General features: G+C 43.0%; 1 protein-coding gene across 1 annotated transcript in view; it reads right to left on the bottom strand.

The window, feature by feature from the left end:
- Window positions 1-13148, bottom strand: part of RNF11 (ring finger protein 11) — a 79617-nt gene that overhangs the window by 65216 nt on the left and 1253 nt on the right. The window lies entirely within an intron of this gene.

Genomic DNA, 13148 nt, shown 5'->3' with positions numbered 1-13148 from the left:
AATGTTGGCAAGACAATTGACTGGTTAAGATGGAACTCCGACACCACCTTCGGCAGGAACTTTGGGTGGGTGCGGAGCACTACCCTGTTGTGATGAAATTTGGTATATGGAGCATGAGCTACTAGGGCCTGAAGCTCACTGACCCTACGAGCTGAATTAACTGCCACCAAGAAAATGACCTTCCAGGTCAAGTACTTCAGATGGCAGGTATTCAGTGGCTCAAAAGGAGGTTTCATCAGCTGGGTGAGGACGACATTGAGATCCCATGACACTGTAGGAGGCTTGATAGGGGGCTTTGACAAAAGCAAGCCTCTCATGAATCGAACGACTAAAGGCTCTCCAGAGATGGCTTTACCTTCCACACGATAATGGTAAGCACTAATCGCACTAAGGTGATTCCTTACTGAGTTGGTCTTGAGGCCAGACTCCGATAAGTGCAGAAGGTATTCAAGCAGGTTCTGTGCAGGGCAAGAACGAGGTTCTAGGGCCTTGCTCTCACACCAAACCTCCTCCACTTGAAAAGTAACTCTTTTTAGTGGAATCCTTCCTAGAGGCAAGCAAGACACGGGAGACACCCTCAGACAGACCCAACGCAGCAAAGTCTACGCCCTCAACATCCAGGCCGTGAGAGCCAGAGACTGAAGGTTGGGGTGCAGCAACGCTCCGTCGTTCTGCGAAATGAGAGTCGGAAAACACTCCAATCTCCACGGTTCTTCTGAGGACAACTCCAGAAGAAGAGGGAACCAGATCTGACGGGGCCAAAAGGGCGCTATCAGAATCATGGTGCCGTGGTCTTGCTTGAGCTTCAGTAAGGTCTTCCCCACCAAAGGTATGGGAGGATAAGCATACAGGAGGCTGGTCCCCCAATGGAGGAGAAAGGCATCCGACGCCAGTCTGCCGTGGGCCTGTAGTCTGGAACAGAACAGAGGCAGCTTGTGGTTCGTCTGAGAGGCGAAAGGTCCACCGAGGGGGTGCCCCTCTCTCGGAAGATCTTGCGTACCACTCTGGAATGAAGCGACCACTCGTGCGGTTGCATGACTCTGCTCAGTCTGTCAGCCAGACTGTTGTTTACCGAAGGGCCGGGCGTCGATACCAATGCCGTCGAGGTCGACGTCGAGGGGCCAGCGCAAGTTCCAAAAAGACGGTCCCGTAGAACTTGCCTCGCAACCTGAGTCTGTTTCCGGAGACCGAGACACAGAGAACACGACTTGATATTGTGCTCCGGCCCGAGGCACTGGAGGCACCAGCGTGGGTGTCGGTCTGCGAGATTGGCCGGCCGCACCGACCACACTTTTTAAATCCACTCGGGACCTTCGAGGATATCGATGGAAAAATCGCGTCGGCGAAGTTAAAGTCGTCGATGGTGGCGGAAATCACACCTCGAAAAAGAAAATCGACCGTGCGGCCACTAGGCCGCAACGCGACGCCCCCGCTAGAAACGAGGGAAAAAGGAGCGCGTGCTCCTCACTTTTTTTTTTTTTTTTGAAAAAGGAAAACCGGAGCACGCAGTGACTAAATACTAATAAACTAAATAGAAAATAGACGAGTCGCGTAAACGCGAACGGCTTTCCGACGGCTGAAACAGAGAGAGCGGCGAAGACACGACTCTCTCCAGACGCGGAAAAAAAGGAACTGGCGGGAGCGGTCGCGCACGGGCGGGAAGACGGCCGCGCATGCGCGGTGGGCGTGCCCTGCGTGCCGACCGTCCCGCGAAGCTTCTTCCGGTTGGTGGGGGCTGCCGCGGACGTCACCCAGTCGTGAGAACAAGCAGCCTGCTTGTCCTCGGAGAATGAAGTTTTACAGTTTTACTTGTTACTATCTACATTTTACATGCCAAGTGGAATGAGATTAATCACAGCAGAGTTACAGACTTTAGAATGACCACCCAGCGATTTTCATGTATTCAAAAATATTTGCACTGTAAAACCACCATTAAAAAAACAGGGTACCAAGCTTAATGTAGATGTCACAGCGACAGACCTTTGTAAACAATTTGAATAAATGATAATTTAATGACAATTTGTTTAAATGCATTTCAGGGAAATCACGGGCAAGGTTTCAATAATGGACAAAGTGAGAATCCAGACACTGGGTAAGGTTTTGGAGCAAATGCAATAGTGGTTTCATATCATCTCAAGAATTGGAAGCTCTCTGCCAAACCTAAACCCCTTGGACTACCACATTCGGGAAGCAATGCTGGAAGTTTATCACAAGCTCCACCCAAAGCCGCAAACCATCACCAAACTCAAGGAAGCGCTACAGATGATCTGGGACAGCTTACCACAGAGACAGATGGACAAGGCTTAAGAACTTCCCAAAGTGACTGAATGCCTGTGTTAATTTTTTATTTATTTATTGTATTTGTACGCCACATTTTCCCACCTTTTTGCAGGCTCAATGTGGCTTACAGAGTATGGAAATGAGAACGTCATTACATGATATAAGAAAACAGTCGATCATAAGCTGAGGTGAAAGAGGAATTTAGGTAGAAGGTGTTAGGTAAGGTCGTGAAAGAGGTGTTTTGGTGTACTTGGGTGGTTTAAGGAATGATTTGTTTCATTGAGGGTGACTTTTGTAGGTTCTGTTGTAGAGATGTGTTTTCAAAGCTTTGCTGGGGGTGGACACTTTGAGCATTCACAGTGACTGCAAAATACCGACACACTGTTAATTGTAATCACTTGAATGAGGTTATTTTACTGTGTTTTAGCGTGAACACCTTTTTTACATTTATTTTTGTTGTAATTAAAACAAAATTACTCAAGCAATATACTTGATCAAAGAAAAAAAAATCAGGACAAAATCTTAAGGAAAAAAAATAACTTAAACAGTCCACAATTTTTGAGGATATCAAGAGATTCAACAATTATACAAACCCTTACTCTACGGAAAACAAACCCACAGAACAACGAAATCATTTACTATACAAGAAAAAAAACAAACAAACCCACAATTATACAAACCCTTACTCTACGGAAAACAAACCCACAGAACAACGAGATCATTTACTATACAAGAAAAAAACAAACAAACCCACAATTATGAGGGGGGGGGGGGGTCAAAGAAATAATACGCCTGTGCTCGATACTTGACCACACATTCACATGGAAATTTTAAGCTTGAATATTTTTAAAATGTGTAAAAATTGCTATGTAGTAATGCTTAAACATATCAACATATTTGATAATTAAATGTTTAATAGTAAGATGCAAGTATGATGACTAATGCATGCAGACAGCTTGTGTGTGAAAACAGAGCATGCGTGTGTGGGGGTGGGGAGGACACACGGTAGCAATACATGAATAGTGCCACTGGCTGCAGCAAGTAGGGGAATGACCTGTTCTGGCTGTCAGAGGACTTCTTCCAGCTAGCAGGACTTGGGGATCCCTGCCAGCCATAACAAAGGTGCTAGAGTTTTGGGTGGGCCCAGGCCCACCTACAGCTATGATCCCAAAAACATGACTGGCTAGATATGTCCCGAGGACTGGATTGAGAACCAGTGCGTTAGTGATTAGAACCTTTTTCCCCTCAATTTATTTCTAATACAGACATTAAGCATAATATAAACTAAAGCAAAACAAAAACATTTAAAAAATGCAGAAGTATTCCCCTAACCACAAACAAACAAAAAGGGGGTGGACCAATGTGGTTCATTGCTTTGGAACCACATCGGTCTACCTCCTTGTTTTGTTTAGAAACTACATGACAAGTGAAAGAGAATTAGATAAGACTATCGATTGTAATAGCCTCTTGTTGACCTGAGATCACCTTTACCTCCCCCGTCATTATGGATTCTTTGTGCATCTTTACGGAAATCCGACATTGTTTTTGTTCCCCTTATTTCCACTGGGGGAGTGGTTCATATAGCCTTCATCTGTTCTGCACAGAAAGGCTTCTTCCTTGTTACTCCCACTTGTGGCTTTGTATCATGACTCTTTGTTCTTAACAGGCTTGTCCAAGTTCAGTTAAGGGCTTCGAAAACAGACCAGGTTTTCAGCATTTCACTAATGAAGATTCATGAGAGAGATCTGCATACAGTGGACGTAATGGGCATGCAAAGCTTTCTCCTGCATATTTATTAGGGATACCCTGAAAACCTTGCCTGTTTGCAGCTTTCAAAGGACTGAACCAAACCTGTTCTAGAAGTTTATGCCCCACAGTAAGCCTAATTGTGAAAGCTCAACTTTAAAATGTATTTTATCTCACAATTATCCCAAACAAGTTTGGGTTCAATGTGGATCATATTAAAAGTAGAACATATTTGAACAAATCCAAGTTACATTAGTTATAAAGACAGAAACTTATGTGAATACAATGCAAAAAAAATCAACAGGAATATTACATCTTAAAGAATGAACTGAGAATTACCTGCTTTCGTCAATGAGAGATGGTGAGTTTTTAGCAATTTGTGAAATATGAAATAGTCAGTCATATGACATGCAAGGCGTATTTTCAAAGCACTTAGACTTACAAAGTTACATAGAGGCATATTTTCAAAGCACTTTGGGAGGCTAAGTTCCATAGGTTTCTATGGAACTTTGGGAGGCTAAGTGCTTTGAAAATGAGCCCCATTATCACTTAGGAAGGGAGTTCCATCTCTTAGCACATTGATAGGAGAATCCATTATGAATTTTTATGTATTGAATTTTATTGCAATTTGGGAAGTGGAGAACAAGTTACTCTGGAAGATTTCAATGCGTTGTGCATTGGCGGACAAAACTAAATACACCACAAATACAGGCACTGACCTCCTCCACCCCAAATCACCACTTTGAGATGAATAAAACCTGCAAAAGGGACAACTGACACAAGGAAACAATAACCTAAAGAAAAATTGCAGGCCACCTTAGACTCGCACACACAACAACACACCACCACCACGACTCTTGACCGGCAAATCCGCACCCCCAGGGTGATACACAAAACATCACCAGACAGCAACACTGAAACCTCTCACACAGTATGCTTTTCTAAGAATAATCCATACCACTACAGAACCGTCAAACTTCACTGACCCTTAAAAATAGTTTGCATTTCTAAAGGACAATATAACACTGTGTAGTTGAACTCACCCTCCGATGTAGGGGAACTATGTGAAAATACACTGAACAAAAAATAGCACCACTTAAAAAAAGAAAACAAAAAGTAAAAAGCAACCATGTCCCTGGTTAATAACGAGCTACTGGAGATGAGGGGGGGGGGGGGGGAAACTTTGCAGGAAAAAAATGGTCCAAAAACAAATGGCATGAACAAAAGAATATGAAGGAAAGCCAAACATAAGAGGCCTGAGCAGAATAATACAGCACATATGTGAACCCAGATTAATATGAAAAAAGTATTTGAACTCATGAACAGCCAACTGAACACCTAAGCTTTACTAGCATCAAATGAAGTACCACCAACTGTAGACAAGCTTGCAAATACTTTGAGCAAAAAATAGTAAAAACAAGATCAAATCTTTCTGTAACACAAACACTCCTCACAGAATTCTTACATGAATGTGAAACCAACAACGATCATATTAAGGCAGACAGAAATCTGGTCTACTACTACTACTACTATTTAGCATTTCTGTAGCTCTACAAGGCGTACGCAGCGCTGCAAAAACATAGAAGAAAGACAATCCCTGCTCAAAGAGCTTACAATCTAATAGACAAAAAATAAAGTAAGCAAATCAAATCAATTAATGTGTACAGGAAGGAGGAGAGGAGGGTAGGTGGGGGCAAGTGGTTACAAGTCAAAAGCAATGTTAAAGAGGTGGGCTTTCAATCTAGATTTAAAGGTGGCCAAGGATGGGGCAAGACATAGGGGCTCTGGAAGTCTATTCCAGGTGTAGGGTGCAGCGAGACAGAAGGGGCGAAGTCTGGAGTTGGCAGTAGTGGAGAAGGGAACAGATAAGAAGGATTTATCCATGGAACGGAGTGCATGGGAAGGGGTGTAGGGAAGGATGAGTGTGGAGAGATACTGGGGAGCAGCAGAGTGAGTGCATTTATAGGTTAGTAGAAAAAGTTTGAACAGGATGCGAAAACAGATAGGGCGCCAGTGAAGCGACTTGAAGAGAGGGGTAGAATGAGTAAAGCGACCCTGGCGGAAGACGAGACGGGCAGCAGAGTTTTGAACCTCCTTAAATACCCACAACCAGCTCACTGAAAATACACACATGCAAATTGTCTACTAGATAGCTGCCCTAATTACATGATGAAAAATCCACCAGACTGGTTCATCAAATGCTTTATAGAACACATAGAATATATGTTTTTGAACGGCCATTTCCCTTCTGACAAAGGAGACATTGCACTTACCCGAATCCCTAAAAACACCACTAGCAAAATCAGTGAACTCACAAATTGTAGACCGGTGGCACCAATATCATTATTGACCAAAACGATGGAGGTCTAGTAGCACAACAATTAATCGAATACTTGATGCATTTCTCAATCCTTCATAACTCTCAATCAGGTTTTAGACCACTACACAGCACTGGGTCAGTCATAATCACTCCAATAACAAAATTCAGAAGACTAATATGCCAAGGACAGAAAATTCTACTACTCCTGTTAAGTTCTTTCAATCTAGTTGACAACGCATCACTAATGACCCCACTCAACAATATGGGAATTAGTTGTGCAGTGGCAGCAAGGCTTATGGCTTAGTGGTTTCTAAGGACTAGATCCTATATTGTAAAGATGTCTAATCAGTTTTCAGCCCCTTGGACTGCCACAGGGTTGTCCAATATCACCTATATTGTTTAACTAGTAAAAAAGCCCCGTTTCTGATGCAGATGAAACGGGGGCTAGCAATGTTTTCTTCTGTGTGCATGTGGGAGTGTGTGTGTCCCTGCCCTCTGGCCTCTCTCCCCTCCCCCCCTCCGAGTCCTTCACTGTTACAGAGCCAGCAATTTGATTTCGTGCTCTAAAAAGCCCTGTTTCTGATGCAAATGAAACGGGGGCTAGCAATGTTTTCTTGTGTGTGCATGTGGGAGTGTGTGTGTCCCTGCCCTCTCTCCCCATCCCCCTCTGAGTCCTTCACTGTTACAGAGCCAGCAATTTGATTTCGTGCTCTAAAAGCCCCGTTTCTGATGCAAATGAAACGGGGGCTAGCAATGTTTTCTTCTGTGTGCATGTGGGAGTGTGTGTGTCCCTGCCCTCTGGCCTCTCTCCCCTACCCCCTCTGAGTCCTTCACTGTTACAGAGCCAGCGATTTGATTTCGTGCTCTGCTGTTTTCCTTCACTGACTGTGTTAGAGAGAGGGCGGGGCAGACACTCATAGGGAAACCGGATATCTCGCCCCCTTCACACTTCCGGCTGGAGGCTTCATAGAACGTTGGCATTGCCTTTTATATAGAGAGATGTTATGATGGCTCCACTCAGCAAAATACTGGAACAAATGGGATTTAACCCATTCGTATAAGCAGATGATGTCACTATTCAGGAGGAATGTGAACGATTACAGGAGGACCTTGCGAGCCTGGGAGAATGGGCGTGCAAGTGGCAGATGAAGTTCAATGTTGACAAGTGCAAAGTGATGCATGTGGGTAAGAGGAACCCGAATTATAGCTACGTCTTGCAAGGTTCCGCGTTAGGAGTTACGGATCAAGAAAGGGATCTGGGTGTCGTCGTCGATGATACGCTGAAACCTTCTGCTCAGTGTGCTGCTGGCGGCTAGGAAAGCGAATAGAATGTTGGGTGTTATTAGGAAGGGTATGGAGTCCAGGTGTGCGGATGTTATAATGCCGTTGTATCGCTCCATGGTGCGACCGCACCTGGAGTATTGTGTTCAGTACTGGTCTCCGTATCTCAAAAAAGATATAGTAGAATTGGAAAAGGTACAGCGAAGGGCGACGAAAATGATAGTGGGGATGGGACGACTTTCCTATGAAGAGAGGCTGAGAAGGCTAGGGCTTTTCAGCTTGGAGAAGAGACGGCTGAGGGGAGATATGATAGAAGTGTATAAAATAATGAGTGGAATGGATCGGGTGGATGTGAAGCGACTGTTCACGCTATCCAAGAATACTAGGACTAGAGGGCATGAGTTGAAGCTACAGTGTGGTAAATTTAAAACGAATCGGAGAAAATGTTTCTTCACCCAACGTGTAATTAGACTCTGGAATTCGTTGCCGGAGAACGTGGTACGGGCGGTTAGCTTGACGGAGTTTAAAAAGGGGTTAGATAGATTCCTAAAGGACAAGTCCATAGACCGCTATTAAATGGACTTGGAAAAATTCCGCATTTTTAGGTATAACTTGTCTGGAATGTTTTTACGTTTGGGGAGCGTGCCAGGTGCCCTTGACCTGGATTGGCCACTGTCGGTGACAGGATGCTGGGCTAGATGGACCTTTGGTCTTTCCCAGTATGGCACTACTTATGTACTTATGTACTATTTACATACCTTTTAATGACAATATCACAGAAATATTGGCTAGGGTTAAAAAAAAAAAAAAAAAAAAAAAAAAAAAAAGCTCTGGACCTTATGAAAAATTGGGCCACAATTTTCAAACTTAAGCTAAATATAACCAAATTCCTGGTTCTATCTAGCCCACACAATCCCACTTCTTACCAAAATTTCACAATCAACCAGCAAACATACCAAATCGAAACAACTAAAAATACTAGGAATTACTCTCAATAAACATCTAACTCTTGAATGTCAAGTATCAGAACTCACATCAAAGTGTTTCAGTACACTACGGAGACAGAAGAATTACAGATTATTTTCCCAGACGATGATTTCATCTAATAATGCAATTGCTGATAGTCACAACTAGACTATTGCATTGCAGAATATGTAGGGTGCAAAGAAAGCATACTAAAATCACCGCAACCATTCAAAATACGGCAGCAAGACGGATATTTAAAAAGACAAACTATGAAGAGCAACCCCTCTACTTGAAATGCTACACTGGCTCCCAATCAAGGCAAGAATATTTTTCAAAACTAGCACTCATTTTCAAAATACTTTTTGGCATGTCTCATGACTACATGCTAGACCTTCTTGCACTATCCCCAAGAAATGCAAATCCAGAAACTAGAGGCTACTTACTACTTCATTTACCCAACTGCAGAAACACAACTTACAAATCCATCTACACGGCTGGATTTAGCTATCTGGGGTCCAAATGGTGAAATTCAATACCCAAGGTCACAAGAAACATTACAAACTATGTTCAGTTCAGAAAAGAACTGAAGACCTCCCTCTTCAAGAAATTCTATGGTTAGCTAAATACAGTTACTGAATAAGTTACAGTGGTGTATTACAGTTGCAAAGTGGTGTGGATACAGTTGTTCCACACCACTTTGTAATGGTAATACACCACTGTAACTTCACGCCACTTTGAACTAAAAAAAAACTTGTTTTTGGATAACAGTGGGATACAAGAATAAATAAATAGATTCTATATACGCCATATAATTTGAAAGTGATGAATGCATTTATGGAAGCCAATGTAATTTAGTACTAGTGGAGTCGCTTTAGAGTAGCGGGGTGCTCCGAGTACAAGGCAAGCCACCGTATTCTGGCCAGTCTGTAGTTTTCTGGCATTGCAGTAGTTAAAACTGAACTTGGGAAAAGTATGGTCTCAGTCTTTTTAGTTTCCATAGCGATTTAAAGACATCGGATACTGCTTTGGATACCTGTGGTTAACGCGATAATTGTTGGTCAATTGTTACTCCTAAGATTTTCATAATGGAATCTAATGGGTAAGTTTTTGGTCTGTATTGGATAAGGATTTGTTAGTATTAGGAACTTTTTTTTCCCCCTATTAAGTTTCAATTTGAAAAATTGTTGGTCCTGGTTTCCATTAAATCTAGTCCAGATTTTTGATTTAATTTCTTTGATGTCCTGAACTGAATAAAAGAATCACCCATCTCAATCATTTTGCATGGCAGTAGGAACACATTCTAATCCTTTTCTATTTCTCTGTGGTCCTGGTCTACAAAGTTGGGTGCTTAAGTATCCACACATCAAATCCCTGAAGCAGTGGCATAGGAAACAGAGCTGTCAACATCTTTCTTGCAAGAAAGTATTTTATTTGTATTATATTTTTAAAAAAACCTATCAAACATATAAACGGCGAGTGACTATACTCACTCGCAAATGCGCAGTAGAGACTTCCCTCTCTGCCCCGCCCCAATACGGGGGTGGGACAGAGAGGGAAGTCTCTACTGGCATGCTGCAGACGTCGGAACTGCTCCCCCTCCCCCCCATATGGCCCGAGCACTGTGAACTTACATCACCACGCAGCAGCAGGCACATCAGCAAAGCTGCCGTCGGGCTTCCTTCTCTGCCTTTGTCCTGCCCTCGCCGACGTTACGTCACACCGAGGGCGGGACACAGGCAGAGAAGGAAGCCTGTCCCGACGGCAGCTTTGCTGATGTGCCTGCTGCTGCGTGCTGATGTAAGTTCACAGGGCTGCTCAGGCCGGGTGGAGGGGCGGCGGCGACTACGGGGGGGGGGGGGGCCCGGAAACCCCCCCATTCCAAAAGTAGCCCATTTTCACGGGCTCAACGGCTAGTATTAAAGTAAACAAAGTGGTTATTTAATGAAAAGGACAGAAGAACCGGGGATTGATGTCACAACAGTGTAGCTGACAAAAAAAGATCTGAGGTTCCTTTTTTCAGTAGTTTCCCTTAAATATAGGTAATCAATAGAAATCATTATTGATTATCTTTAAAAGTGGACTAACATACCTCTCTACCTTAAATATAATAAATTTGATACATTATTGGGTTTGCTTTTCTTTTTGATATTTCAGTAGCTCCAACCTATTTAGGTTCTTCATTTTTGAGATACAAATTTCGCTTCAGGTGGATGGGAATGGAGATGCAGAGCAACTGCAGGCCTGCACTTAATTTACAGTTTGTCAGTCCTAACTTTCTTTTTACTTTTGGGCTGGCTACGGGGGTCTTTTACTAAGCTGCGGTAGTGTTGTTAGCATGCGGTACAAACCAGTTGGCGGTAAACACCAAGATGTCCATTATATTCCTATGCGAGTCTTGGCGTTTACTGCCAGCCAATTTCTACCGTGAGCTAAAAAATGCTACCGCAGCTTAGCAAACGACCCCCCTAAGTCAGGTGATCTACAGGACAGTTTTCAAAAGCTAGCAGATTGATTGCTTAAATGGGCCCTATATTCAAAGGATTAAATACTAATGAGGGGATACGAGACCTCACACCCCCTTTTCCATCATATATAATTATACCATGCATGTAAATTCAACACCAATACCTCAATAATTGAGACTAGACATTTGTTTGGTATAAACAGGCTGCAGCTTTGTTTATTGGTGAAATATGGGGCCAGAGCTATAAGGCAAATAATCTTATTATCCAAATAGTTATAAATCACAAAACCCTTAACATACGGCAAGACTAAAAATTAAAGACGTGGACCTCCATGCCTGTATTGATCTGGGGTCTAGCGTATACTATTGCCCTGAATTAACAGCCACACCAGCAAGGCTAAACCCCCAAGCCGTGACCTGGGGCCCAATGTACACTGGCGGGTGAACATTGCGACCCTTTAGGCTAACTCTCAAGACATGGACCTCCATATGTGTACCGAGCTTTGGCCCAACGTATATTGCCAGGTGAACATTTGGGCCCTGTCCAGAAGGACCTCCTTCTGCACTGGGTAAAGCTTAGGTACCCCCTCCCCCAAAAAGCTACAACAATAAAGCTAGCCCCACCGAACGTCAGCTGGTAACGTAAGTAAGGGTGGGAAGGGAGGGAGAGCAAACCGATTGAGGAGCAGAAAGGATCCTGGTCCTCGGAGGGAGCCATCCTTATACGCCACTGCTAAACCCGCCCATTGGCAAGCAATTCCCGCCGGTACAGTTTCAACTTAGCTCCCACAGGGACTAAACACATGATGGCACTTCCCTTCCTGCCACCAGAAGGCCCAGAGCCCAGGAAAAAGGTGGGCTGGCTCATCCCCCATTAAGTTTGGACTCATACAACCTGTTCGCCCTCAATACTTCTAATTTTGAGCATTATGCTCCTAAAGTGGCTTCTCTGAAGATTTGATAGAGCTGAGTACCTAAACTTACACTTGGAATTTCAATTAACTCCCAAATTTAGGAGCACAAGTGGGTAACAGAAGCAGATTTAAGAAGAAAAAAAAAGTTAAGGGGACTTATTGATTTTCAGTACTAAAACCTCAACAGGCACAATGCATAGGACAATGTGTGTTGTAACCAGCTAAGCGCTTGTACTCTGCTTTTCAAGAAAAAAAAAAAAAGGTTAAGTTAAATAACATTTTCAAAATGGGCTGGAAAGGTTTTCACTCTATAAGAATTGATTCAACAAATAAGTAATTCCATGGTATTATAAAACAGGTGGAAAGAAACTGAAAGTCACTGCCAGGCATACAGATCACAAACTGGCCCTTCTGCAAAAATGTATTCATTGTACCCACAACAACCATTTTGTGTTCCAGGTACAATAAATTCCTCCTAGAACTAATCCAGTTGAAGCCGGGATGTACAAAACCTCACCCAACAAAATTCTCATGTTACCCCTAACATATCCTCCCAAATTTCGAGTCCATAAAACAAACAAAAAAAACAACCCAAGATATCAGTGGGGAAATGAATGGCCAAATATGTGAACACAGACATGATAACCTCAGACGTCTTCTTTTCCTTACACAACTAAAAGAAGATGTACAAGAGAACTCTAAAGATCCCCCCCCCCACCCAAAAAAAAAAAAAAAAAAATTATGGATCGAAATCTACCCGAAACAGGAACTATTACTTAACCATGGAGTCAATGCTAGCACAGAGCTGGTTCCCAGTCACAGTCTGGGGGTCAAGTTCATGAATTGAATCCTTGGCCTGGATACAAATTTTATCAGAAACTAAAACAAACAATTTCCCGATTAAAACCAAACACGAATGCTGTATTTCACCTTAATTACGATCTTACACTCATACAGCCAATGCCAACCATCTGCACAAGCCAATGAAATTTGGAAAGCCCCAAATAACACAAAGAGCTTCACGCTCCAACTTCCTTCCCCCAACACGAACAGAAACATGCCACCAAGAAAGAGGTCTAAAGTCCAACAGATGAAAAAAAAAAAGATTTTAGATTTTATCTGAGCTGGGGAAAAGAAAATAAGGCTCAGTGAGTCAGTAAAATAAACGTTTCCTTTT

Source organism: Microcaecilia unicolor, chromosome 6, assembly GCF_901765095.1.
Source record: "Microcaecilia unicolor chromosome 6, aMicUni1.1, whole genome shotgun sequence".
NCBI classification, from domain to species: Eukaryota; Metazoa; Chordata; class Amphibia; order Gymnophiona; family Siphonopidae; genus Microcaecilia; species Microcaecilia unicolor.
The sequence above is the reverse complement of the archived record's forward strand: the minus strand, read 5'-3'. Positions and strand labels throughout refer to the sequence as shown.